The sequence below is a fragment of the Meleagris gallopavo genome, chromosome 3, assembly GCF_905368555.1.
Source record: "Meleagris gallopavo chromosome 3, MGAL_WU_HG_1.1, whole genome shotgun sequence".
Taxonomy (NCBI): domain Eukaryota; kingdom Metazoa; phylum Chordata; class Aves; order Galliformes; family Phasianidae; genus Meleagris; species Meleagris gallopavo.
In genome coordinates, this window is record NC_139406.1 from 62,177,140 (window position 1) to 62,204,628 (window position 27,489).

Genomic DNA, 27,489 nt, shown 5'->3' on the forward strand with positions numbered 1-27,489 from the left:
GGAAGTTTCCATTGCTTCCATTTCATTCTCCACATTTTCCCACCATAACGGAGCAGGCAGAAGGGATCATCTGTGCAGCTGCAGAACGCTTAGCTTCAGATGAGCAGCAAGTACATTTTCTTTAAAATAGCATCTAAAATACTTTGATGCTAACCAATCAAAACCAGTTTATTTGCAAGAACATAACAGTTTTAGGAACCCTATTAGAAAAGATTCAAGATGAACCTTTGAGTGAGCAGTAGAGTATGGCCCCAGGATAACCCATCTAACCGTCCTAGTGCTCACTACAGATGTTTAAATCCCTGACTTGAATCAGACAAGCTGGCAATTTTACAACCCGAGTCCCTGTCAACACAGGAAAATGCCGTAACACCGGCTATTCATTATTTCCAAACCTCTTTCATCCACACAGTCTGCAAAACACTTCTGAAACTTTAATCTCATCCTCATATATAACAAGCATGTATCAGATATCTCTGATATTTTTTGGAAAGGAAAGTAAAAAATCTGTTTTAGCTCTACTCTGCTTAACTTCTGACATAGGCTAAAGCCTTAAATCATTTGTCTTACCATTCACACCCATTTCCTCAGATACACTTTACAAAAAGTGGTTGACAGCTGGTGTGAATGCATCCCAGGAGCTCTGAGACCACTGAGGACCTCTATCTCCTCAGGAGATGCTTCCCAGATGTATCAGGAAACGAAATGGCTCAAAGGCCAAAGAGAGAACTTAAGCTTCAGTATTGCCTTACTTATTTGTCAAGGATTTAGAGACTGCTATAAAATCTGTATCATCAGAGTCTAGCTAACTCTCTACAATAATTTAAGTTCTACACTTGATTATGGATAAGGATTCTGTCTGCTCCTTAAAGCAGCATCACAGAAATTTCTTAAGGGCCATCATAAGGCAATGAAATGAAAAATACAGCATTAAGCTCTTCAGGTGGTCAAAAGCTTCTGCTTTTCACTCCTTTTTCTAAAGTCTGAAGAATGGTTGGGCCTTTTCAGGTCATTTTCTAGCCAAGCCTTTACTTTTTGCACACAAATTTAAATCACATTTTGTGGTGAAACTTTAATCTACTAAAATATAAATGTGCATAAAAGAAAGACTATTAAGCTTCATCCACACACACACAAAAAAAAGTAAAACTGCCAATATAAAGCACAGATATGAAAAATTAAGCCAATAAAAATATATAATGAAAGACATCTGACACAAGTGTCAGTCTATGCTTGCTTGTTTTGTCAGCTGTCAAATTGTGGTAATATACACTGGTAAAAGGCACACTGACAGCAACACTCCTAGCATTTTGAGGAGCAATCACAAAATACATACAGCTGGATGAAAAATATCTGCACTGCTACCAAACTGACTGAACAGGGCTGGTGGTCTTTAAAAAAAAAAAAAAAAAAAAAAGATAAAGTAAATTAATGCTCAATACTTCTGACTCTCTAATGGAATTCTTTGCAGGACGGATCCCAAATTGTTTCTTCCCCACGCAAACCTTTTTGAGAAAGGAACCCTGTGCAATCCCACATGCGGTCATTTATATAGTTATTGTAAGTAAATACTGTTTCCAGGCAGCAAATGACGTAAGGTTGAGAAGTGCCATCCATTATATACTTATATTTTTAATTTTTTTTTAAATATATGTAATAGGAAAAAAGTCTTCCTAGTAGTTTTGTGCAAGATTGTATCCCTCCCCAAAAAAAGAATTCTTTCAGTGTTGTGCCAATTTAAAAAGCAAATGCTTTCCTCTATGCAAAACACAGGTTTCAGACACGCTTTGTACCTATGCATATGAAGTTGCCAAAACTGAAATAAAACCTCAGGATGTGGTTCCATTATGGTCCTCCTGCAATCCACTCAAACCAACAACAAGGAGTCAGAAAAAAAAAATGAAAACATTATATTCGTACAGTTTTTGAATTTAATACATTTCCTGATGAAATAACAGCGCAGCAAGACCATGAGACAGAAAAGAAAATTGACTAAGATGATGCTACATGCTTTAAGATTTTATATAGCCATCAACTCCTGGAAACCAAGGGAGAAGTAGTAATAAGAGTTACTCATAAAGACTGCAGCCTAGTTTCCTGTGAAATATATAATTGTGCTGCAACAAAACAAAAAAAACACAAAACAACCAAAAACTAAACACATTACTTTTGAATAACCGTTCCTTAAAAAGCATGCCTCAATTCTTTTCTTCATTGCAGTCAGGAAGCTAAATCAGGCTTGCATTCACTCTCAGAGCAGGCCCACTGTGCCACGTCAATTTTAGCACTGAGGAAGGTGAATGAAGCAAGTTTTCACTACAAAGCAAGTTTACTGATGGTTAGATTAAAGTTTTTTCGTTGCTTTGGTTGTATGTGTTTGTGTGCATTTTCTTCTTCTCCCTTTGTCAAGTATTTAGGAAGTCAAGATCTGGCCACTCTAATACCAACTGCAGTGAGAAAGGCCAGGTGTGAAGTGGCTGAAGCTGCAAGCACTGGCTGGCAGGGATGCTGCAGCACAAACTGCACACGATGGCTCAGAGCTGACCAGCTCCGTGAAACAGCCCGCAGAGCTCCTAGGGGACAGGCTTCTCCAGGAAAACCTTATTATAGAAAATAAGTTATCAGGGGTCATTTTACAAGATACACGAAAGCAAAGCCATTCAAATACTGCAATCGGGAATTAACTAAAGCCAAGTTAAAGCTGGTTCACAGCCATGCTGGAGATTCTCTGGGGCATTTAAGAAGCATTTTCAGGTTTTCCTGAAGTATCGCTGCCCTCACCAGGGGGTTCAGACTCGAGCCACAGGCACCTTCCACCTTGCAGTGTTCTACCTCTCCTGAACCTGAACCCGTCATTAACAGCTTGAGTCCATTATACTCGTGCTTAACATGTTACTACTCAGAACTTTTCCCTCAACTTTTTTATTAAGCAACACCTTAAGTTGACTAAGTACATAAGTCTCACTGCTTTCACTCATCCAGACGGGAATTAGGCACACAGGAAGAAGTTCTAATAGTGGTTTATGTCTACAATCACTCGCTCTAAAAGATATGTTCCAATATATATTATTTCCATCTTTCTCTTCTTTCAGTTAGTTCTGTTATCACCAAGACTATTAAAATGAAGCCTTTCACATGAGTAGTAGCTCGGTGAAATATCTCTCCACCATTCCAAATGCTTTCTGTACAATATCAAATACTGCCAAGACACTTAATCAGATTGATTATCTGAGGGTGAAGCTAACAACTTGCAGTGCTGATAGCCAAAATCATTATGTTAGAAAAAGGGGAAGGACAAATGAAGGCCTGCACTGCCCCTCTGCCATGCAGCACTGTATGCTTTCTGCCTGCCAGCACCTTGAAAATCAACTTATTTAAAAACAGGGAATTTCTACATTTTATCGCTTATACATATCACAGAGTATCATATCAGTATCTCAGATTATTTTACCAGTATGGCACAAGTAAAACAACTTCTAGACTTTAAAACTCAAGACAGCGCCTTGACATAAAACCTTCTGATTTTTAAGATAGGGCTGTGTTACACCTCACAATTCCTCTGCATCAGAAGACACGTAGCCTCCAGCTACCAAGAAGCAGCAGCAAGGCACATGAAAAAGGAGCCAGACAACCGCACCAGAAGCTTGAGCATCTTGCTGCCTTCACTGACCCAATGTGGTGCCCGCCCAACAAGGGCCCTCCTGATGCTGAATAGGTTTTAGCATACTTTCTGCCACCAGCATCTCCCTGAGCACAGATGTTCATGCAGCCTGTAGGAGCAGTTTCTCTGGGGGCTGAGGAAGGAAGCGGCAAGCACGCACAGCCACACAAATGCACATCAACATGTTTTGTCTCAGTCATAATCACGTGAGTTTTATTTCCTTCAGACATCAGATTGAAACGAGGAGAGTAAGAAAGGTGCATAAGCACGCAGCTATCATAATCCTCTGTTCTCACACCTTTTTCTCTCTCCTTCTCACTTCTGCTATGATTTTGGGTCATTCTTCCCTGTTACATCTCACTCATCATCACGGAGAAGCTTAGGAAACATTTTGGTATCCGTGTAATTCCTATAAAAACATCAGGAAGTGTAATCCTCTCAAAGCAGCTGCATTTTGGCTGTTTACCAACCATTTTACAGCAAACGTAATTAGTAACTTGCATACAATTGTAAGCAATACCAGTCCAAAATGCTGCTTCCCTTGCCGCTTGCTCTCTGTGCTATGCCAAGATGGTGACAGGCTTACTTAGCATGGTTATTGCTTCCAGTTTCAAATCCTTACAGTTAATTAAGTTTTTTTGGCTCTAGACAGTCTACGTTAAAGAGCCAAACAAACCAAAAATACTCTAACCTCATCACTTCACTATTTCTTCTTACTGTAGCCACAACGTGCCAAATACACTCGAGGATGATTCTGTTTATATTGAATGGCTAACATTTGTTAAGTGCACCTCATATGTTACTTTTGAAATAAATTACACAGCACATCATACATTCCAATAAAAGCTGGCAACCAAACTGGGGTTGTTCTTCTCACATCAAGAGCGGGTTCTGTACTTTGGAGGCAAAAGTCTGCGACAGAAACCGTAAGAAAAAAAGAAATACACATAAGAAGTGTTTCATGAGTGTTAGGTACCTTATTCTACCACCTGGTAAACTGACCTTCTGCCTCTCGTACAAAAATCCATTGCATTTTTGGATGGAAAAGTATCAGAGTTTCATGACTGCTTTTAAAATTTTATATAATATGCACTTACACATGTTGGCATGCACACACACACAGAAATGGAATTCCAAGATTTCCATTCAAATACAAAAAGCAAAGCTAAAAAGATTGTAACAGTGATCAGAATCTCAATAGTCCTTTTGAGAAATCAACAGGAAATGATAACTAATGAAAAATTCCAAATATTATTAATACAGGAAAATATGTCCAGCTTTGACAATCAATGCAGTCATGGAATAAACACTTCCATCTTCAGTAGCTGCTAAAACAAACACTCTTTTACAGGCTTTGACAGAGAACAGAATTCATTTCCCCCTTACAGCTGCACTGCTTCAAAGTCAGTTAAACATCAATGTGACAGCCTTACTTGCCAGAGCTGAGACATTTACTGTATTATCTTAGCTGGACACGACCAGAAAGCAGAGACTGAAGGCAGAGAGGTAAAGGGGAAAGAGATGGAAATCAATATTGTTTTTCTTAAACACTTTATCAATTATTTGCCTAACTCGTTGCCAGAGTTACTCTTCTTATTCACATATTTTGTATTTAAGACTCTGCTAATACAGAGCACAGGTCTGAAGGCAAAAAGTTCACTATATAATACAGTGTACTTCTACAAATGAAACTTAGTAGACTGAGCTATTATTACCTTATTTCCGACCAGCTATCACCCTACTGATTTCCTCATTAACATCTAGAAGAGACACAGTTTATGCTCTCACTCTTATTTCTTTCTGCCTTTGACTTTCCAGTACAATCCCAATCTTCCAAAATGATAGTGGAGCCAAATTTATATTTATTTCACACAAAGCAACAAGCATATTTGTAAGTATTTAACAGTAATCAAGGACTACTGGTCAGATGTCAAGCTGGCCCTGACAATGAGTACTAAGTATACAGACCACTAAATATACTGCCTTGAATGAAAAATAGACACCAGATAACTGCAGCAGACATTTACAAAGACTGGCCCATGGAGTATTTCTGATATTCTGTAGAAAGCTGGCTAGTCCTATGGTGACAGCTCTGCTTGCTTCCAGATGTTTAATTGCAGTTAAGAAAACTCAGAATACATCAATTCATGCACTCATTTCCCACGAAAGCAGTTGTCATGGTCATAGGGGAGAAATTGTGTGATCACAAAGATGTCTTGTGTATTACCTACCAAAATACAACACAAACTACTAGTGGAATACCTGCCAAGTGACTCGTTCTTTTACGGTACATGATCTCTCAAAACCACCACTCAGAAAAAGCTCTGTATCGTATCATGACATTTTTCCATTAGGACTTGGAACATGCTTTTCATTTCCCTATGTATGTTGTAAGCAAGCTTTAAAAAAAACTGTATTTTTTCTCTTATTTTTATTGGTATTTTCTGCCTATATACAGAAAAGAAGATGGCTATGAAAGTCTACACCAGCACAGAGAGAGCAGTAATTAATAAGGACAAAATGCTACATCACCACCTGCATAAATTATGAGATGAGGTGCTATACTTTTTTCCTTATTTGAACTCTTGCTTCAACCAAAGTCAAAATTCTAGAAAAAGCCTGATGATTTGTGGCCCTATAGTCTGGCACAACCACTAAGTTTATATTCAGGAAATCTCCAAATCTCAGTGAATAGGAGTTTGAACCACCTTTCACCTTTTTAAGGGTCACATCAGGGTTAAAGGGAAGAAAAACAGAGATGCGCTTCATCTACCAATAATAAAATCACTCTTCTCCACATGTGATAGAGCCCTGATTGGAAGATTTCTCATTGTTTCCACAACCCCAATGCTCTAAATTTCATGGCATCCATACACAGTGCTGTACAGCTTCAGTCTGCAGTGTATCTGAGGTTTCTGTCTGGAACTCATCTCCGTGAACTCCCACACTCCCCTATTAGAGCTGGAGTCCGAAGAAAACTTGAGTTTATATTTCCCCTCTAGGAAAAAGAAGTACAGAAGCAAATGAAATATCCTCTACAAAAGCAAAAAGCTCTTTAAAATAAATGAATAAATAAAATAAATTCCTCTCCCTGGAGATGCTCAAGGCCAGGCTGGACAGGGCCTTGAGCAACCTGGTCTAGTGGGAGGTATTCCTGCCTAAAGCAGGGGTTGCAACTACATGATCTTAGAAGTCCCTTCCAATACAAACCATTCTATGATTCTAAATGCATTTTTTTTTCCAAATAGTCCCAGTAGGCAATTTTCAGGACACACTGCAGACAGAGGCTGTCCATTCAGCTAGACTTGGAAGACAATGTGGCTCATGACTCCATGTGCTGTGTTGTGTTAAGTGTTTACTTGCTGAACTGTGTAGGGCTTTGGAATTGTGGGTTAGGCTTTTGTTGTTGTTGGGTTTGGGTTTTCTTTTGTGTGTGTGTGTGATGCTATTGCTTACCCCAGCAGCATTGTTTTTAATTAGCAAATGGGTAACTGTACCTCTCCTATCAAGAGCAAGATACCCAGTTTAAAGCAGCAAACCAGCCCAATTCATACATGCTACCAAATTGTCAGATGGAAGCTTGTGAGCAAGGCCCAGCTGCTTGTGTTGCAACTAACACTTCATTGTATACATTTTAATGCAGAAGACAGAAGGAGGAGGCTTTGCCTTTGAAAATAAGCCCCTGATGGAAATATAAAGAAATAAATCTGTGTACTTTCTATCTTTATAATCCTTATTGTATTACGTTATTTACATCTCCCTGTCAGTTACTAGAAATTATGGAGAAACGTTCACATCCTGAAGAATTTCCCTCCCCTACATACATACAAAACTGATGACTACACTGCTTTTTACCCAATATTCCTTCTCAACATCTTACAAGATTTACATTTCCATAGCTATTGCCAACTTCAGAAACCTGCCACAACATATTAATTCAAACTGATATAAATTGAACTTTACACGAACCAATACATTTGTATTCTTAAATAAATTAAGAAAACAAAATCAGAAGCAACACTAAATAAATTCAACCATCCAATTCAAAGCAAATATGCAATTCAACTAGCATAGAGCTGGAGTTACTGAAATCAGAAATCTGAGTTGAAATAAAGGCATGCAGTCTGTGACAAAATGGCAGTGGAAAGTTCTGCAGGAGGAGCTGCACACAGTATTGCTGGAGTTGAGCCCACAACTCATTCCAAAACTCTTGTCAAAAATGTCTTCTGATATTTCTCAATATATACAATGCACACTGCACAGCTCGTCTCCATTCAATAATCCTGAAGAGACACTAAGTGCAGTTAAAATGATTTATTCTACTGAGCTTTTCATTGTATTAATTTATACTCTATGACATCACAAACCATAGATGTTTAAAAATTCAATTTAATTTGTAAGATGGAGAAATATGTAACCTGCTAAAATATGAGTAGGTATGTTATATGGCTTCTAAAGGTGAACTGTGGCTGAAAAAATGAAAGAGCAATATGCACAGAACCTCTAGCATAAATAACATCAAAAAGTGAAATTTCAGAGAGAGTTCATTATTAACTGAAATCCTGCCTTCATTTTCCCCCTAAAATTCAGTTACAAATTAACTTCTAACTACTCCCTTTATGTATGACACAGCACAAAGCATTTGAGTTCTTTATTTCAGTGCTTTGCAAATTAATTTTAAAGGTTCTGGCAGGCTAAACATGACACGCATGAACTTGCAAAATATTCAAGCTTCTTTGTCTGCTCATAAAAAGCAGAACTTCTCCCTCCAATTCCACAGTCATGTGCACGCCATTTAATAAACAATTTTGTTACAAAAAAATAGTAATGATTCTTCTTGAGGCATAAAAGAGAATCTGAAGAGACAAAACTCGCCCATGCATAGATAGTGCTGAAGACAAAACAGACACTAAACCCTAATCCCATCCCAACCTCCCCTTCAGGTAAGTATATTTTCCCCTTATCTCTCAAACACACCAATTTCAATAATACATCTGATGGTAACTATAAAAAAATAACAACAATTCTAAAAATACAGCTTTTTCCCCTCAAGGTAGTCCTTGGGAATAAGCCCCATTCAGATAATCCCTTAGTCATTAGGCGACAATCCTCATTTAAAACAACCAACTCTCCCATGCGGCTCTATTATAAGGCGATAGCTATGGCACCTCTTGTAATTTAAAGACATCCCATTTTCCTTGAGGTCAACCAGACAGCAAATCAAATAATCCCACAGAGGATTTAGAGAAAGCTTGACCCATTACTGAAGTGTTAAATTAGAATTTCAAAGAATAACTCCATCGTCACCACACAGAGATAGTTTTTAGTTCTTCTCCTCTGTAAAAGCAAAGCTAAATCAACGCTTGGTTTTATCTCCTAAGACAAGCAGCCAAATATACAGTTAACTCAAACCAATTTGGGTCATTTAATAAAATGGAAAAAGGCCATTGCTTGAACAGCAGTTCTTACAACTTCATTAATATATCACAACACAGGTGGATAAAAAGCAGACATTCTATTTATATTTAAGGAAATGGAAAACAAATGCTTTTATTTTCTGTGAACACTCCACAAACTTCAGTATTCTGTATATGGAGAAAATAATGAGAATTGAGTCCATTTTACAGATAAGGAAGAGAAGGGGCTTACAGCTCAGGTGACTTGTTCAGAATACCTCTCACCACCCTGACAGTGAAGTAGAAGCTCCTGGCTCCCAAACACAAACCCAGAGGATAATCCCATTGCTGTAGTTACCCATGTACCATAATTCTCATAGGCAGTCTTAAATTTACGTCACAGAATCCATTCATTCTGGGATGAACTCTGTAAGCCCACAAATTCTACAGATGGTTCCTGCCACCTTATCCAAATCTGTTGATCAGGAAAGAATTGTCCAAAGTATCACTAAGTTTGATTTTCATTGCTGACTCTGGTCTCAAGTTAAAAAAAGAAAAAAAAAAAAAGCATAAAAAAACCTGATAGTTCAGCACCATATGAGATTAACAGATGCTTCATGCAAAAAGCCACAGAGACCATCATCAGCATGGCATAAAGATTCTTAAAGTTACCTAATACTTTGAACAAAGCAACAGAACAGAACGAAGAACTGGTAATACAATCGATACAAATTATTATATGGAAACAAACAAAAGCATTCAATTATTAAAATACCTAAAAAAAAAATAATCTTATGTTGCTACTACCCTATTACCAACTTCCTTTTCTGTCAATGGAATAAAAACAGTGAAAGGTGATATCCTCTGTACACTCAGCTCATACAAATGAAAAAAATCTTCAATTAACAGAACAAGGTTTCACCCAGCATGGGACCCTCCTCCCTGGAGGAAATTCCACATCTCTCTGGGAGATGCGTTTTAAGCAGCTCATATTTTTACTTCTCCATTACTCTAATGCAAGGAGATCTAAAAATGCTGATTTTGATCTCTTCAGATTTCCAAGAATTCCTTATGGCAAAATACTTCACACTGGTCTAACCAAAGTATCTGGAAAAAAGATGGCATATGCAGTGACAACTATGGGACAATCAAATTAGTAATGTATCTTCATAGTCAAATGTATTCATTTAATTATGAACAGAGATACCACTGCTATAAGGAACAGAGCTGTCCCCTGAGTGGATTTTTCATTTCAGACTCTACAAAAAACAAACCCCCAAACAACACAAAACCTAACATATTTCCAAAACTGTTTCAAGTTGCACAAATCCTCAGTTTGCCAGCAAAGATGCCCTTGTTTCAGAAAGTTTACTTCATGTCAGAGTAGAGTAAGCTATCCTGAAGCATTACAAGCAACCACAAGGGGATTTAATTGCTAAATATATCTGCAAATGTACACCTTGGCTTCCTCTGCAGTACCTTGCCTGGAAAGACAATCTGACAGGTAGCATATAAATAAATTAAATAAATAGAAGTGGCAAAGTGAAGAAACTCCCGTCCTTTACTGCACGACACGCACAGCAGCTAGGGTACTCATAGCTGACATGAGAAATCCAGCTCTCCAACAAGGTATTCAAGCAGCAGTAAGAAGCAGAAATGTTTCAGAGACAGAGATAGATAGATGGGAATATCAGCAGCCCAGAGAGGCAGCAGCCTCCCAGGGTGCCCAAGTGGGCAGCCCTGCTGTGCAGCAGGAGCACCGCGACTCCCTCCTCCATGCTGCTGCATGTTCCAATTGAGGCAGCATATAGAGATGTGCCCTCCCACCTCTCTCCCCTCAGCAACCAAAGACAGGTGTGGCCCTGATCATGCACATTGGTGTCCACATGGGCCCAGGACAGCATTCCCCAGCCTGTCTATCATGTCAGGTAATATAGGCTGTGGCAACAGACGTGCCCTGCAGGTGTCCAGGGACTGGTGAGGCCAACGTAATAAAGGAAGCAGCACTTGTGGAACGGTAACAGGCACTGGGAAGCAGAGGGACTGACTGACCCACCTCTAGCCTCTCCTATGACAGTTTCACATGGATCAGAGTGTCCTGATCCACACATCATCTCCCCTGCCTCGGGGTTTTAACCAAGCAGACAAGCATGGACTACCCAAAGCATTATCATTGTTGTCAGACGACACCAAACTTTCTGAACTGCCGTTACTGGAATCAAATCCACCACTGGCAGGCTATTACATTTCTTCTTTCTATCTAATAGTGCCCTAAAACAGGAGCAGAGCACCATACGCTTGGTTCTAGGCTGATACTCAAAAACGAGTTAATACTACACAGGTGTATACACACACAGCATGTCTGATGCTAACCAGTGAAAGCAGAAAATGAACACAACAAATGACATCTAACAGTTTAGGCTGAAGCACACCTCCTGTACACTGTAGTGTACAACAGTGGTGGTAACACATTTGGTATATAACAGCAGCAAAATAGCATAAGATATTTCATATAAGATGACGTATTGCAGGTTGTTTTTTTTTTTTTTTTTTTGGTAACTGTTTCTTAAAACTTCTGTCAATTTGTATCAAACCTGTCCTAAGTGTTCTAAGTGTTATACAGTAGACTTACATGCATTGATTCCCTAAAGATTTCAGAACTGATCAGGAGATGAGAACTTGAGTGATGACAAGAGTGGGCTCAGGAGGAACCCAAGACCAGCATCACAGTCACAGACAAGTACTTTAAACATCAGTATTCACACGTGAAGCTATCATCACACATACTCTATTCTATCGTAGAATACATTCAGGTAGTTACACACCACAATTCCAGACTGGGAAGGTTTTTTTGCATGGTCTCCCCAGCTGTTCTAAGCAGTAAAAATAGAGCTAAGCAGGATTTGTGAAGAGAAGCCAAGCGAAAAACCACAACTGAAAATTGAAAGGCCATAAAAATTAACTCAACTGAAATTTCATACGTGTTGGCCACCTACATTCAGAGAAATTTGTTTCAGTCCCATTCCAAGATACTACTAACTGTGGCACCACACAGCAGAGTTTCAAGCTTACACCCTGATCAAAGCCATGCAGCAGACACCTCTCTCTCATAGCTGTGAAACAGGTGCCTGCAGATTGAAGGACAAAGGAACCCAAAGCAAAATGGAATCCTCAGTTCAGTGGGTACGGACAGTTAAAGGTCTACATAGTATCAACATAAGCAGGAGAAAAGCATGCTTAAAGAAAATGAATGGAAACATTTTAACTCAGTATGACACCACTTGCCTCAAGGATGAACTGACTTGCAATACCTACTACAAATCCAACTCTTTTCTCAGTTCTGATTTTAAATGTTCCTAGATCACCTATTGCTGTCATTGGGAAATATATGGAGCTTGGTGTATACTGAACACTGTAGTTTATTGAACTGGGATTACTGAGGAACAAAATACTGATAATGAAAAAGAGGAAGCATCTGGATCATCAGTTGCTAAACACGTATACTAAAATCCGGTGCCTGTGCAGTCAGCTAACCACAAATGGCTGTCTTTTCTGGGGAAGGAAAATATTCAAATGCCTTCTCTCTCTGCAGATTGCTAAAATGAGTTATTTTGTCAGGCTATGTATGGTTGGAGACATATTTCTAAATCATTTAAAACAGTTAAAGATATTAATAAATGAAATATTATCTAAGACTGCGTTTTCAATAACCAAAGTTTGTTTAAACAAAGTTAAAATTTCTTGCTAATTCAGTTAGTATAAAGGTAAATTAGTCAGATGAAAACAAACTGTGCCACGCTTTATATTAACCAGTTGCAAATTCACTTACTATTCTTGTCACGTAAGTCTTCAGAGTTAACATCCCAGCATTGTGGCATGATAAAAATTCACCCACTTTAACGTACAGAAATATCTATGATCCTCAAATTATTGTACTATAATGCTGTCAAATAAACAGACTACTGGAATTCAATATACAGAAAGCCAAGGCAAAATCTACCGTCCTTAATCTGAAATACCAGTGTCATTTTCAAGCCCTGTATTTAATTAATACTATTTACTGTCAAGAGCTGAGCTGGGTAAATATTTCATTCTTCCCAATGCAGGGGTTAAACGCAGGCCCAGAGGAAAATTTGCCCGAATAAATGCATCTCATCTTCTTTGATGATACAAGTGCTCAGTTGTCCTGTTCTTGACCCCTCTAGAATTCCCAGGCTCCAATACTGGTGGTAGAATGTCATCAATCCATATTTAAAATATATATTGATTTTCCACAGACAATAATGACAGCTATTTCTCCTGAAAATGCATATATACTATACCTTTGGAGACATAAAAAGGTTCCTATCAAGTTAAGAAATGAAAAAAATCCTAGCAAAGCCCATCACTAAGTCAAGACCAATATTTAAGAAGTGAACGAAATCAAGTTAGCTATCTCATTTCCTAAATATTTTTTATATATATCTCACCAAAACTGAAGTGTTAGAAATAATCTTCCTGGATATAGCTACAAAAGGCAAATTTCAATCAATTGAATGATAGTGTTTTCAACAGGACTTGATAAATGGGCTTTGATTCTATCAGGTCAGTAAGAATTTCATTGACAGAGCACTCCATTTAAATCCATTCAAGGTAATTAATGAGTTTTACATATTTAAGGAAAGTTTACCTCAGACTTAGAATGAAATTGAATGTTGTGGCCTCAAAATATTGAAGTACTTGAAATCTGCTTTCAGTGTTAACAAATCTAGTTCTACTACTAGTAAGGATGATGAGATTTCTCTGTACTCTCAATTTTCATTAATTTTAAAGGAAAAGCAATATACTGCATTTGCGCAAATTTCACCTCTTTCATACAATAAAAATGAAAAATTTCCATTTCCATTCCCAACTTGAAAAAGGATTTCATAAATCTCACTAGATGCTCATTTCTCTACTTCTGTTGCACATTCTCATTGTACCACCCACACAGAGTGTTCACTCTCAGACTAGAGTACCATTTTGACCCTGACTGGATTAAATTCACTATAATCAAGAATCTATTTTAATAGGCACCTTTATAGCCAATCCACATCAACTAATATCGCTACAGAACAGGAGTGACTGAAAACAGAAAATCCAATCATATTTCATGCAGAACAGAACCACTCGGTATTGAGGTCTCAGAATGTGACCACATTCTCTTTATTTAGCACAAACCAATTTAAACCAGGCTAAAAATCGTTCACAAATTCTGCTTCAAATGAGAAATCTGAGTCAGTAAAGATTATCCGTTCCCTTGATCAATAACTATTTTATTTCAGGTATTTTTCTGAAATACTGCTCCTCTGGGAGTCAAGGTGCTGTGAATTTACACCTGAGCTCTTGGTGGGCTCCATCCCAGCACGGCTTTGAATTTTGACAGAAGTGAGCTCTCTCCCTCCCTCATTTATGTTTCATACTTGGAACCTATTGTAATCTTCCCCACATCTTCAAATTAATAGTAAAGACTCGTAAAACTTGTTTCAGTGTAAGGTACTCCTATATTTTCAGTATCATGCTTCACTTTCTGACAGCGCTCCTTTTACACATACAAGTATTCGGAGGACTCCATCTTAAGTGAGACATCTGTCAGAATTTTCTTTATCTACGACTGCTGTGAGCAACAATAAGGAGTGCTATAACTCATAACAAACAGACACAAGTATCTTCTATGTATCACACTTGACACTAACTACAACACAAATGCCAATGAAGCCACTCCAAAGTTGGATTGAAACAGAGTGTCATTGAAAGTGACAGAAAACTGAGATTCCTGTAATCTACATTCTCTTCTTTTCCCTGAGAAACATTCCCTGCAAAAGAAACCATTTAATGCAAAAAGAAAATGAGAGAGAAGATACTTTCTGACTGAAAACTTTTAGACTGGAAAGTCAAGTTCACGCTTTTATCCGGTTGGCTGGTTTGCAAGTCTGTCCTTCTTGCCATCTCTAACTGCATGTCTTCTTGGTAGCACACAGCAGCTACCCTGCATTACCTTAGCCACCACACACAGTGGTGCGGGGCCACAAATTCTAGCATTCACATCACTTCCATGTGTTTCTTCACGTATGCTCTAAAGCCATTTAACATGTCCAACATTCAAACCTTTATGCACTATATCACATTCAAAGTAGATCCAATCAGCACTAAGCAGGAATTTCACCTGCTGAAAAGCTCACAGCAGCAGCAGAGTGAACACAAGTCCAGCCACACTCATGGTACAGCATCACGATGCCCAGTGAAATCCACCACCTATTCCACAGGCAGCTCTCATTAAAAAGCCAAGGCCAGGACTTAGGAGATTCCAGCTGACATATCCTTCCTAATTTCACATACTAATTAACATAAATTCATTTCTAATTGATATTGTTCTGTAGAGGGAGAGCATCTGAGTAAGTCGAACAATAAGACTTCAGAGTTCTATGATATCAATTCCAAGCCTTCAAAGGAACCAAAATTTGAAACTGTTCCATGTCTCATGCAGCCCTCTTTCACTGAACTATAATGGGAACACATGGATAACTATTCCATTTAGAGCATCAGGATATTCTTTGGGAAAATGGCCTCTCTGCTTCCAAGCAGATACAGACTCCCTGCCTTTTGAATCATTTCACTACATCCATTTTTATCACAGGTTTCTTTTTCGTGTTATCACTCTACATGTTATATATCACATTTTAACTTTTAGTTGCTCGTATAAGAACTTGTGAACTTTTCAAGAACAGCAACCATGTTTTAGTCAGTATCTGCAGAGGTACCAGATTACTTTCTGGCTCCATAACAACAAAAATTCGGAAACTTGGTGCAGAATTCAGCAGCACTAAGCAAAAGAAAGGTTGTTTTTTTGATGTGTTTTTTTTTTCCCCTCAGTCAGATTAATTAGGAAAAAAAGGTAATTATATGCAATTGCTTTTTATGTGAGTATCTACCTTTTTCAGTTTTAATCTAACATATTCCTTGTTTAATAGAAAATTACAATCAAGATGTCTGAAATGAAAACAAACATGCTATCAATTTGACAACAAAATTTCATGTTCTCTTTGAGGGAATTTTGGCAGTGGCATTTTTCTTTCTTCATTAGTCATACCCAACTCATTTTATTACGAGTCTTTTATTCACTCGAAGAAAAAGCAGATATTTTGAGATTAATATTCTCTTCTTCTTAAACAATTAATTTAAATGATCACAAATACAGCTTATTATCGAGAAAACCTGCATGCACACATAATGAACATGGTGCAGCTCAGCAAAGTACTTTAAACAAATAATACAGTGTAAGCAGTAAGTGTACATAAGCAAGCAATAAACAACATCTACGTGGCACAGCACTTTCAAGTTAATATATTGTACAAACAAACTATTCAACCAATATTACAAAGTTTATTGAATGCAGTGAACTGCAAATCTTTGTTATCAGAACAGCCACCGAAAAAGGCAGAAAAACAGAAGCTTAGAAAAGCTTCTTAAACCTGTTTTCATTCACTGATGTTAGAAAATTGAGTAAGTTTAAAGAAAAGAGTTGTTAGCTTGAAAAAAATAAAAATAAAAAATTGCTCAATGTAATTAACAAAGGAGGAAATTATAGTTGAGGTAGGCATACATAATTTTACCCATAAATGGCCAGCATTGTACAAACAGCTATGCCCAAAACAACTAAAGCCCTTCTTACTGGCTCATTCCCCACCTCTATATTTAGTGTGCAAGCCTCAAAAATACATATTTCCGACCTTAATAAGTCACTCTATGTGTTAAAAGACAACATTTATTCATGAGTACCCTGAAAAGGTTCTCACATAAAATCTCAAATGCTTATTTGTAAAAGGTTTATACCAAGTAAGTACATTGATATATTAAACATGCCTAAAATAAAAATACAGCAGTTATATTTTACTTTCTTTCACTATTCTACCAAACTATTTTTAGCATGCATTTAAACAATCTGCAGTGTTTCCTTCTCCTAATTCTCAATGGCATTCTCCCTTCTCCTGAGCAGTGTTGAACAGGAACAGCACTGCTGATGTAGCCATCAGACAGTAATTTTTGAGCAACAAGCAGTTTAAGTCATCAAGTGTCATTATACTTATTTCAGCCCTCAATTTAAGTAATTTATTAGTGCAGATAGTTGGATGGAAAAGCCTGTATTACTTCATACTCAACCTTCACCATAAGAGACTGTAATCAGCACATTTGAAAAACATCAGTTCCTTGGTTAAAGGATCAAGTATCAAACAAACTTCAAGGGAAGGAAGATCACATTGATCTCCTTCAGCCCTTCTCAGCACAGAGTCCCATTTCGGGTCATGGCACAAAAGCAAGGTCCCTGCTTCCATAACCAATCTGGGTGCTACTGTTCAAAGTCTCTAAGGTGTACATATTTCTACTGACTGCAACACCACATTTACACATTCCATCACATAGTGAAACATGTTTGTATCCACGCCATCAGTTTAAGACATCTCACATCAAATTTCTTGGTGAAGGAGGTAGAACAAAAGCAATCCAACAAAACACAATAACTAACGGTCAACTCACCGAGACTCAGCAAGGCAGGCAAGGAGTTTTAGAGTCTGTGAGTATGGGGGGTCCCAGCACTCAGATACATCTCAAGTGTGCTGTGAAAAAAAATTGAGAAAAAAAGAATTAGTCTTTTTCTGGAGGTAGGCATAGAAGAAGTGAAAATAGGACAATTTTAAGTGTAACATAACAAGGGAAACATTATACACTTTGCAAAGTATTAACTGTTTTCCCAGACATAACAATAATCTCCTTCCAGTTGCATAATCACTGTAGGCACACAACTTCCTCTTCATCTGCCGCCTCCTGCAAACTTGCAGAGATAGCAACTATGATGTTTGAACTAATTTACATGGAGTATAGTCCTCATTTTCAGAAAAGAATCTGTGGTAACTCTCTGTGAAAGTGGTTGGTTCCTTTTTTTGGTTGACTTTATAATCAAATCTTTAAAAAGGAGAAACTGGTGTTTTTATAAAATGTCTCTCAACTGTCATTAAAAATTGTATGTATAGAACCACATTCCTTGAATCTTCACTTAGAGGGCAACTGACTTCAGCAATGACTATCAGCGGAGAAATTAAAACAATAATAATAAAGTAATAGTATTATAATGACTTTAAAAAAAAACAAATACCTAATCTCTTCATTAGTACGGAACTTAGGATTTCAGAATAGCAGAGGGCACACACCACTAAGCAGTGTATACTGATTCAGGAAAGAGGAACAGGAGGGTAATACTAGCATGGCACTATCCACAAAAAATACTATACTAGCACTTTTTTTTTTTTTTTTTTGGGTAGATCAAACAGTATTTTATGTAAAATGTATCCAAGAAGGCGTCCAAAGAGTTTTCTAATTTGTCATTCTGACTAACAGAAGAGTAGAACATGAAGAGCCATAAGTTATCAACAACATAAAGCACTAATTATGCCTCAAAAAAAAAAAAAAAGGAATTTTAAAATGATGTTATTTCTGTCAATTCTTCCACCTCACATAAACCTTCTTCAAATAAACTTGGCTTGAATTCTTCTACGTAGACAAAATACCACTACAAGCTGCCAGAGGGCCCACTAACAAAAAAGTATTCTTACATAAAATATATACACAGGAGATCTGAAAACAAACATTATCCCCTCAGGAATGCCTAAGTATACGAGGCCTACAAATCACAAATACGGTGCTTTGAGTTCGCCCGCATTCATGGAAAACGTGATCTTGTCTTAGAATAAAATTCTCAGTAGAACACCAGATCATGTGGCAATTTCACAGGGCTTATAATTCCTGTCAGACACCTGCAGCACAGAAAGAGGCAGCAAGGAGAAGCCACTGCCCAACTAGCAGATGAGACAGCTGGGCGCTGAGTGCCCTTCATGCCAAAGGCAGAGGATGAGAGCTGCAGCCCCAGCCATGGTGGGGAGGCCCTTTTCCATAGGATAGCAATGATAACAAGAGCTTGTATACACAAAATGTTTTCCACTCATCTCCCAAGTCTTAGGGCCAAATCCTCTTCCTCATGCCTGCCTTTCAGTCAGTCAGCAAAGGAGAATGGGCGCTACTCTAGTACCATTTCACCTCTCAAAAACTAGCACGGCCGGTGTTTTGTTATTGCTAACATATTTTAGGTCCTCTCCTCCTGATCTATGTGGCCTTCCAAGTATCACTGCTCAAAAAGTCTGCACCGAGCTAATGTGATTCCCAATGACTAGTTAATAGAACACAGGGCAGCAACAATAAAAACTCTCCAGAACTTGTCATTTCCACTTGCTCTATAAGTAAAACTTTGTAAAAAACAGTAATAACCAGGCTGTCTGAATGCCAAGACATTGTATGATAGCTTCATACAGAAATACTATCTTCAGAACACTACTAACAAGATTTTTCTTTCTAAGCCTCAAATTGTACCGCAACTAGTGACAAGCTTGATGTACCCAAACACATATCATTCAGCGCACTCCAGATTTATACTTTTCATTAAACTACACCACTACTGAAGAAAGCGACAAATACTGGGCACTGACATCACCTATTAGTTCTTGCTTTCCTTTTCAGGCCCTTTTCCGAAGTACAAAGGAAAAGCAATACTGTAGGAAACTGCACCACTAATACCTATTCCCATGCTAATCATTCCCACAAGAATCACAAAGTCCTTAGGATGCCTCTGGAAACTCAACAGAAAGCACCCTTGCATAAAGCCAGCTTTCACAGTGATATAATACTGTTAATGGTGGTGCTCAAAGGCCTGTAAGCAGGCCTCAAACAAAGTATAGGTGAGGAAATGGTCTCTGCATCGCTTCAGCTATGACACAAAAATGAAATGTATCGCAGTTACTATTCTTCACACTTGTCATTTTCCAATACCACTATTCAATCAATTTTTCATCCTCCAAAGTGGAAAGAAAAGAATTTTTTAAAGGCAAGGTTAAAGGCTAGGAGCAATTGATAAGGCCCAAAACAATGCAACATCCTCTGACTACAGGCCACTTGATATCTTCATTTTCTGTTCCTTCACAGTAATTTCTTTCTTTCACAGTGCAAAGAGATACCTGTATGCCAGCTACCTATGTCAGTGTTGAAGCTGTGTTACCTTCTTGCCTTAGAAAGACAACAAGTTGCAAACAAAACAAACAACACTGTCCTGACAAACTACAGTACACCAAAGAAGAGGAGAGTGAAGGACAACTTTCAGACATCTGTAAGAAAGACATTTACTTAATGAATGTAAGCTTAGTGGATGTATTTTCTGACCATCTACATACAGTATAAGAGAGAGGGAATCTGAAGACCATGAAGAAATGGTCCTAAGGGTCATCTTGTTACTTATACAGTTAATAATCTCACACACAACTGCAGCAAGAAAACAATTGGAGGTCTCATTTGAAACACAGTATCTTTGTATCAAAGTAAGCCATGATTCCCCCTCCCCAAAAAAGAGCAAAACAGTCAGAAGTACATTTGTAACACAACTGCCAACACAAGTTGGTTAAAAAAAAAAAGTAGTTAAAAGTAGTTTAAAAAAAAGAAAAGCTTTAAACTACGTCATTAAAGCTACACTTGAGAGCATCAACAGGTTGGCTTCAAAAAAAAAAAAAAAAAAAAAAAAAAAAAAAGACACACCAAAACCAGCAATAAAAGATCAAGGCAACAAGTGTTCTAGCTCTACTAAAACAAAACAGCATATTTTGTTTATAAATTTCAATTATAGGGAAAAAAGACAAAAAAAAAAAAACAACAAAACATGCAGAGTTGGATTTGCAGAGCTCTTCTTGAAGCAGCAGTTCAAATCTGCTAAAATAAATAATGTATTAATCTGTATAATCTCAGTCTTCCTCCTCAAAGAAACTATGTTAGGAAATTGATAGGAAAGGAGGATGACACAGCTCATATCTCTAAAGACCAAGGTACAAATACGTGTAAGAGTAGCAAGTGAAATTAGCTGAAATAATCACATTTATTTTTGAGAATAACAAATGTGGCTGGTCCACAAGCCTTGACATTACTTCAGAAACAGAAAAACTGGCAAACTCAAAGTCTGGTGGAAGAAATCTGAAGGAAAGTTATCTGCACTGTAGATCAGGTAATACCTGAACTCTCACTTGCAAAAGGAATGAAAAGCATATGACCTTGATTTATTTTTCTAAATTTGATTCTGTCATGGAAGCATGTGATGTATTTGTTAGTCCGTAAAAATAGCTGTAATAAGTGTCAGGATATACTATCAAATTTATTCATAGGCAGAATTTCCTCCTCCCTCACAAAGTTTCCTTTTGAAATGCACTTCAGTACTTCCTACATAATCTGAAGTACAAATAAGTGACATACTGCATTGTTTTTAATTGGAGCAATTTTCTTCAGAATCCCCGTGTAGGACTCATTAGAAATCAATACGAACGGCAACGAAAAACTGTATTTGTTCACATACAGATGAATTACTATGGAATCTTGCACCATCTGTGAAGTAATTCTGACCTAGCAAGCAAAACGTTACTTCACTTTCCATGGCCCATTCTTCAATCCCAGTCTTTTCCACTGAGGCAGCCAATAAAGCAGCCAATTGTGATATGCCCACTATAAATCCTACCGAAGAGCAACAATATGTCTTACGTAGCTCACTAAAAAAGCATCAAAACAGCAATGCTCAGTCATCGCTACATCAGATGTATGATCTCAGTATACCCCAGGATCCCCCCACATAAGTTCATGTGATTTGCATCACCCAAGAATCACTGATAAAGCAACACATTCAGTATGTATCTTTAATTTGCCACTTATATCCCCTGCTGTTTCATTAATACATGAACAGTTTCCATAACGTTTTCTACTTCAGCAAAATACATTAACCTTTCCAAGTAGCAAGTAACTTCTCCAACAAAGAAACACAACACAAAAACCATAATTGGGATTTGCACAGAGAGCACTGCATCTTACCTGCAAATATCAAACGCATTTTACAAAAAGGTTCCTGAAAATCTAATCAGAGCATGCTAACAGAAAGAATGAGATTTACTATCAGTTATAACTGCTAAAATGAGAGCAAAGAAAGAATAATATCTGCCAGTAACTGTATTAATGGGAGATTGTTATGGAAGCCATTTAAGGAAATGCATGGCTTGGAATGGTATAATGATGCAGCTGCAGAAGGAAAAAAAAGTGTGCAATGTTAATGTATTGTTGTATAGCTTTAGACATTTAAATTAATGAACTAACTTCAAAAAGCCAACCGCCCCAGTGACCTTACACTTTCCATAGGAATTGAGCCTGTATCATTTCCCTAAAACTAAGCAAATTTCTATTACGCTTAACTTGAATAACATCTTATTTCCATGGAACAAGATTGAAAAATCATAAACATTAACAAAACGTAATGCAGTGAATCCACCACATTCAAGATCTATTTTTTGAACTATTCGTCAATTCAAAGTAATTTTATAAAAGCAGCAGAAATATTCTAAAAGCTCAGTAGAGGAAACATTGTTCTAGGTAATAAGTAAATGCAGGACTGAGCAGCAGAAAATTAATTTCCTCCACTCAGCTTTTTTTCCATCAGGTAAATTCATGCTAATGCTATTTCTAAGTACTTACATCACAATACTGATAAAATAGTTCGGGCTTTTTGTTGGTTTAAGTCCTGATTTAAAAATACATCGTGATGATTTTCTCTTTTGTTTTTGTTTTAAACACTGCACCCTACATTGATTAAACTACACAAGCTGTCATTTCCCACGTCACATTCCTACCTGGTATATCTGGAGAAGGCTAAAGATACTGAATCATTAAAACAGGGAGCATTTGCATAATGCAAATACTGCTGACAAACTACTAACCTCGAAGTGGTAAGCTGTTTTAGTAGCACGTAACCACTGATGTCATAATATAAATTACTCTTACTACTCCAAGTTACCATTTCAGCGACATGCATTGCTGTTCAAAACGTTATTCCAACAGACAGCAGGAGTCCTCGCAACTGCATATTTTGCCTGAAATCTTAAAATATTATCAAAATACTATCTTTATCAAAATACCATCTATAATAAATAAGTGAAGTGTACGTTATCTAAGCTCGATTAACCTGACGGGTAAAAGTCGAAGAACACTTCTGCGAGGCTTAAATCCCCCAGAGAAGAGAAGCTCAGATCCTGTCTGCCAGCACACAATGGAATCACAGCTGACGATGCACATCTTTTTCTGGATGTCTCCATATGCTCAGGAGGGTTTCCCCCCCCCCCACTCGGTCCCTCCCTGTTTCCCTCTCCGCCCCCCTTGCTCCCAGCATCGCATTGAGAGATTTGTCATTATCTGCCGCCAGGAGCATGAGAATGTTTTAACAACTAACACAAATAAAGTGGTGCACTGAACTTCACCTTATTTAACAATAAAAACAGGGGCTCCTGCCAGAGTAGCCATCTGTAACTACATGATCTGAGAGCAGCAAATGAGCGCTGAGTGGATGCTGCCATATACCCTTCTACAAAGTAAATATCAGCGTTCCAGTTTCTAGCTCAAAAAGCTAAGTCACACAGAAGGGCACATACTCTGTAACAGCACACCCAACCTTTGACCTCAGCAGCCAACCGCAGAAATAAATGTAAACTGAGCATTTTGACATTGGTAAGAATACTACAGAAACGATTTGTTAAATACTTCATATGCACTTGGAAATGGTTTGCATTGTTTAGAGAAGCCAACCATGGCAAGTGTGCAAAAATGAGCGTGACAGAGACAGGACTGGCTCAGCACTGCCTTCCTTCAGCGCACAGCCTATTAGTGCTGAGCAGACAAAGAGAGTTACATTTGTACTTGAATTTGGCACCAGCTTTTCATTCAGCCTCTTCTCCTAAACGAACTGACAGTATCCTCAAGGCTTACATCTCACAAGCCTCAGCAGTTTCCAGAATCTCAATCCGGGTGGTGCTAACAAAACTCAGCTCAGCACCAAACCCCAGATTTTGCCCATGAGACAGTGACATCAGCAACAAAGAAAAAGACCAGGAGACAGTGGGCATTGTCACTGCAGCTGTCTTTCCCGAGGACTTTTATTCTTCCTGCCGAAAGCCATCGCACTGCAAGATGGACTGGGTAGGAGCTGCCTTCAGCCACGGAGCAGTGCTGCACAGCTCACGTCCACACTGAGAGAGCGCCCTGCACTGAACAAGCTGCACCTTCAGGATTATAAAAACACAAATATTCTCAAGTAACTAACCTTTATTGCTCCATTTTAATACAATACGCTACATTATATGCAAACGCATCCTCAGTGTTTTTGTTTTTTTTTTCCTATAGGGAAATGTAGCTGTGCTTTAAAAACTTAAATACAACTGTCTTATTGCAACAGTATAATTCTTGATAGGAATAAAATATTCCTCGCTCAGATGTATTGGGTTTCACGGAGCACTGACACCACCAGGACACACAAAGAAGAACAGGGCAGATGTGCACACCCTACTTTGCAGCACACAGCATCTTCAGAAGCTGCAGGATGAAGTATACGTGCCTATGAAGTAACAGTGCAATGTGTGGGCCCTTCTGCCAGTAAAGGCCTCAAGCCTGAGAAAATACAAAGTTGAGAAAACTTCAGTTTTTAAGCAAAATAAAAGAACCTGCTGACTGGAAAACTGACACAACGACAGTACCTTCGCCAGGCCCTTATTGCGCAATGCTCACCAAAATGAGATACAAACATATGAAAAATTATCTGATCCTCCAAATATTTGTCTGGCATTTAGGATCAACTTTTCTTTCTGAAGCTGTTCCTAGTATTTCTGAGGGCCAATGCCACGACAGCACTGCTCAGGGTGCTGGATCCCAGGGCTGGCTACGAACACAGAGCTCATCGTGGCACTTGTCGTGGACTTGGAGAGTAACCATGGGTGTACAGTTACACATTGCTTTATCTCCGTGACACAGCGCAGCTGACTGCTGTGCTCAGTTCCAACACAGCCCTCGAGTAGCTGTATTCCAAGTGACAAAACAAGGAGCGCCCATGCGTGTCTGCAGATGTATACACGTGCAGATTTGCACAGGCCTTGTGTACCCCACGTGAGATACCACCACTAATGTAAGCGAGAAACAGTCCTGAAAACTCTATAGGAGGTTGGTACTGACACAGTTCCTATTCACAGGGTCCATAAGCTGTCAGGAGGCAAAGCAGAGTGCTGCTCTGCAGATAATGGTTTGGGCTGAGCGCTCTTCAGAACGGTGCAGTACCTCAGCAGCTTCCCGTGCCCCACAGCTGCTCAGGGCTCCCCCAGAGCAGGGCCCAGTGCTGCTGTAGAGCTGTGAGGAGCTGAGAAGAGAACAGGAGAGGAGTGGCTTTATAATTTGGTCCATGCAGACTCAAAAGGCTGAAAGTTAATGAACGCTATCAGCCACTGTGGCAGCAAATTCTGGAAATAAGAAGATGAACAGCATTAAACCGCTCACTTATCTTCAGTAGCAACAAAGCCATGCTGGAGCTGCCGACACGATGTGCTGAGCTCAAACTCTTCTTCAACACCCCAGAAATATTACCGGGTCAGCTACACAGCCCATTCACCTGCTTCCTAAAAACCAGGCACGCAGCAGCAGTTACTGCCGAAGGAGCAAAGCCGTCCTCCTCCCACCAGGGCACCGCTTCCTAGCTCAACGACTGCCTCGGGACAGCGCGTCTCAGCCCCGGCCCGCAGGACGGCACCACCGCCGCTCCCGCAGCTCCCGCGCCGCGCCGGCCTCCCGCACGCAGCCCTCACGGTCCCACCCGCAGCTCCCAGGCCCGACAGCGCCGCGCCCCACGGCCTGGGACGAGCACGGCGGCGGGGTCCCCGCGGCGCGCACACGGCGGGGCGGGGCGGCACCGGCCCGCGCGGGGCGGGGGGGAAGCGGCGGCCACCTCCCCTCCCCCGCCCCCCGCGCGTGTTCACCCCCTCCCCCCCGCTCCGCAGCGACACCGGAGCGAACGGCAACCGCCCAGGGACCCCCGGCCCCGCGCCCACCGCCGGCTGCCACAACCCCTTCTTCCTCCTCCTCCCACCTCCCCCGCCGCTCCCCGCCCCGCGCACACCCGCAGCCACAAGGCACTGCGGCGGCCGGGCCCCCACCCCTCCCTCCTCGGGCGGATCGCGGGGAGGCGGCGGGGCGCCCCGGGCTGCGCAGCGCCGTGCGCCCGCGGCCTGAACGCGGGGCCCCACCGCCCGCCCCCGCGGTTCGGCCCGGCGCGCGCACGCAGGCGCAGCCCCCGCGCAGAAAGTTACAGAAGTTGCCCGCTGTGCCCCCGCCTTCCCCGCGGAACGGAGCGGGGCGGCCGCGGCGCTGAGCCGGTGTCACACGGGGAAGGGGCGAGCACCGCCCTGCTCCCGGATCGCCCCTTTTGTCGGCGGGCGCAGAGCCTCCCGCAAGTTTCCCAACCATCCCCTCTCCGCAGCTGTGCCCCGTCCTCCCCCGGCGGCTCCGACCCCCCCCGGCCCGGCGGCGGCGGGGCCGTCCCGGGGAAGTCCGCCCGCAGCCCGAGCGCGGTGCCCGGCGAGGGGCGGCCCCGCGCCGCCCGGCTTCGCTTCACCTCCCCCTCCCCCCTTTTCTCCCCCCGGCCGTGCGCGGGGGAAGCCGCCCCGGCGCGGCCGCCCTGCCGCACGCCAACGCCGCCGCTCTCCGCGCCGCTCCGCTCCCGGCGGGCAGGGGCCGGGGCCGGGGCACACCCCCCGCCGTGGCGGGGCCGAGGGGGCGCGCGGGAGTCGTTACCGGGGTCAGTGTCGCCTCCCGCCGCGGCCGCCGCCGGTGCTGACCTTCGCTTTGTAAGATGAAGCTGAAGCTGGGGCTGCGGCCGCCATGTTCCCGTTTTAATAACTGCCTGCTTGTTTATTTCAATGGAGACCCTCCCACCGCTCGCCCTCCTCCTCCTCCCCTTCTGCCCGGAGGAGGGCCGGGCGGCGGGAGGCGGGGGGAGGCAGAAGGCACACCCTCTGCCCCCGGGCACGGCGGCGGCTGCGGCCGGGCCCCGCGCTGGGGGCCGAGCCGGTGCTTCCCGCGGCGCTGCCCCGCTCGGCGCCCGCGGACAATGGCAGCCGTCCGCGCTCCGGCGGGGGAAGGAAGGGAGAGGAAAGGGGGGATAAAAAGTCCTTCGTCCTCGGCGGGAGAGACTTTAAAAGCGGCCCCTCGCTGCCCCAGGGCGAGTGTCAGTAGCCCACGTTCACCCAAGCGCGAGGACAGCCTTACCGCCTCCCTTTGCCCCTGGAAAAGAAAAAAGAGAAGAAAAAAAAAAAAAAAGAAAAGAAAAGAAAGAAAGAAAACGTCGCGTGATACCGCTGCACGAACGCACGGCATCAGCTGTGTCTCACACGACGGGGAGATGAAGATGCAGTCTTTTCAGTGTGTAGGGCCTGAATAGGAGAGTTAAAGATTATTAAGGGCAGTAGGGTGACTGTTGACCAT

General features: G+C 40.8%; 1 protein-coding gene across 8 annotated transcripts in view; it reads right to left on the reverse strand.

Annotated features, from left to right (window-relative positions):
* The window catches only part of NCOA2 (nuclear receptor coactivator 2), a 188,560-nt gene extending 161,564 nt beyond the window's left edge, over window positions 1-26,996 (reverse strand). For 5 of the 8 annotated variants that reach the window (XM_085221243.1, XM_085221241.1, XM_085221237.1 and 2 more), the window contains exons 1-2: window positions 26,800-26,960; window positions 17,611-17,690 (exon numbers count right to left, since the gene is read on the reverse strand). The gene's annotated coding sequence lies outside the window, so the exon portion shown is untranslated. Of the gene's footprint in view, window positions 1-17,610; window positions 17,691-26,799 lie in introns of all 8 variants that reach the window. The other 3 variants (XM_085221244.1, XM_085221240.1, XM_085221246.1) reach the window with 2 other exon arrangements.
* Between the last annotated feature and the right edge of the window lie 493 nt (window positions 26,997-27,489).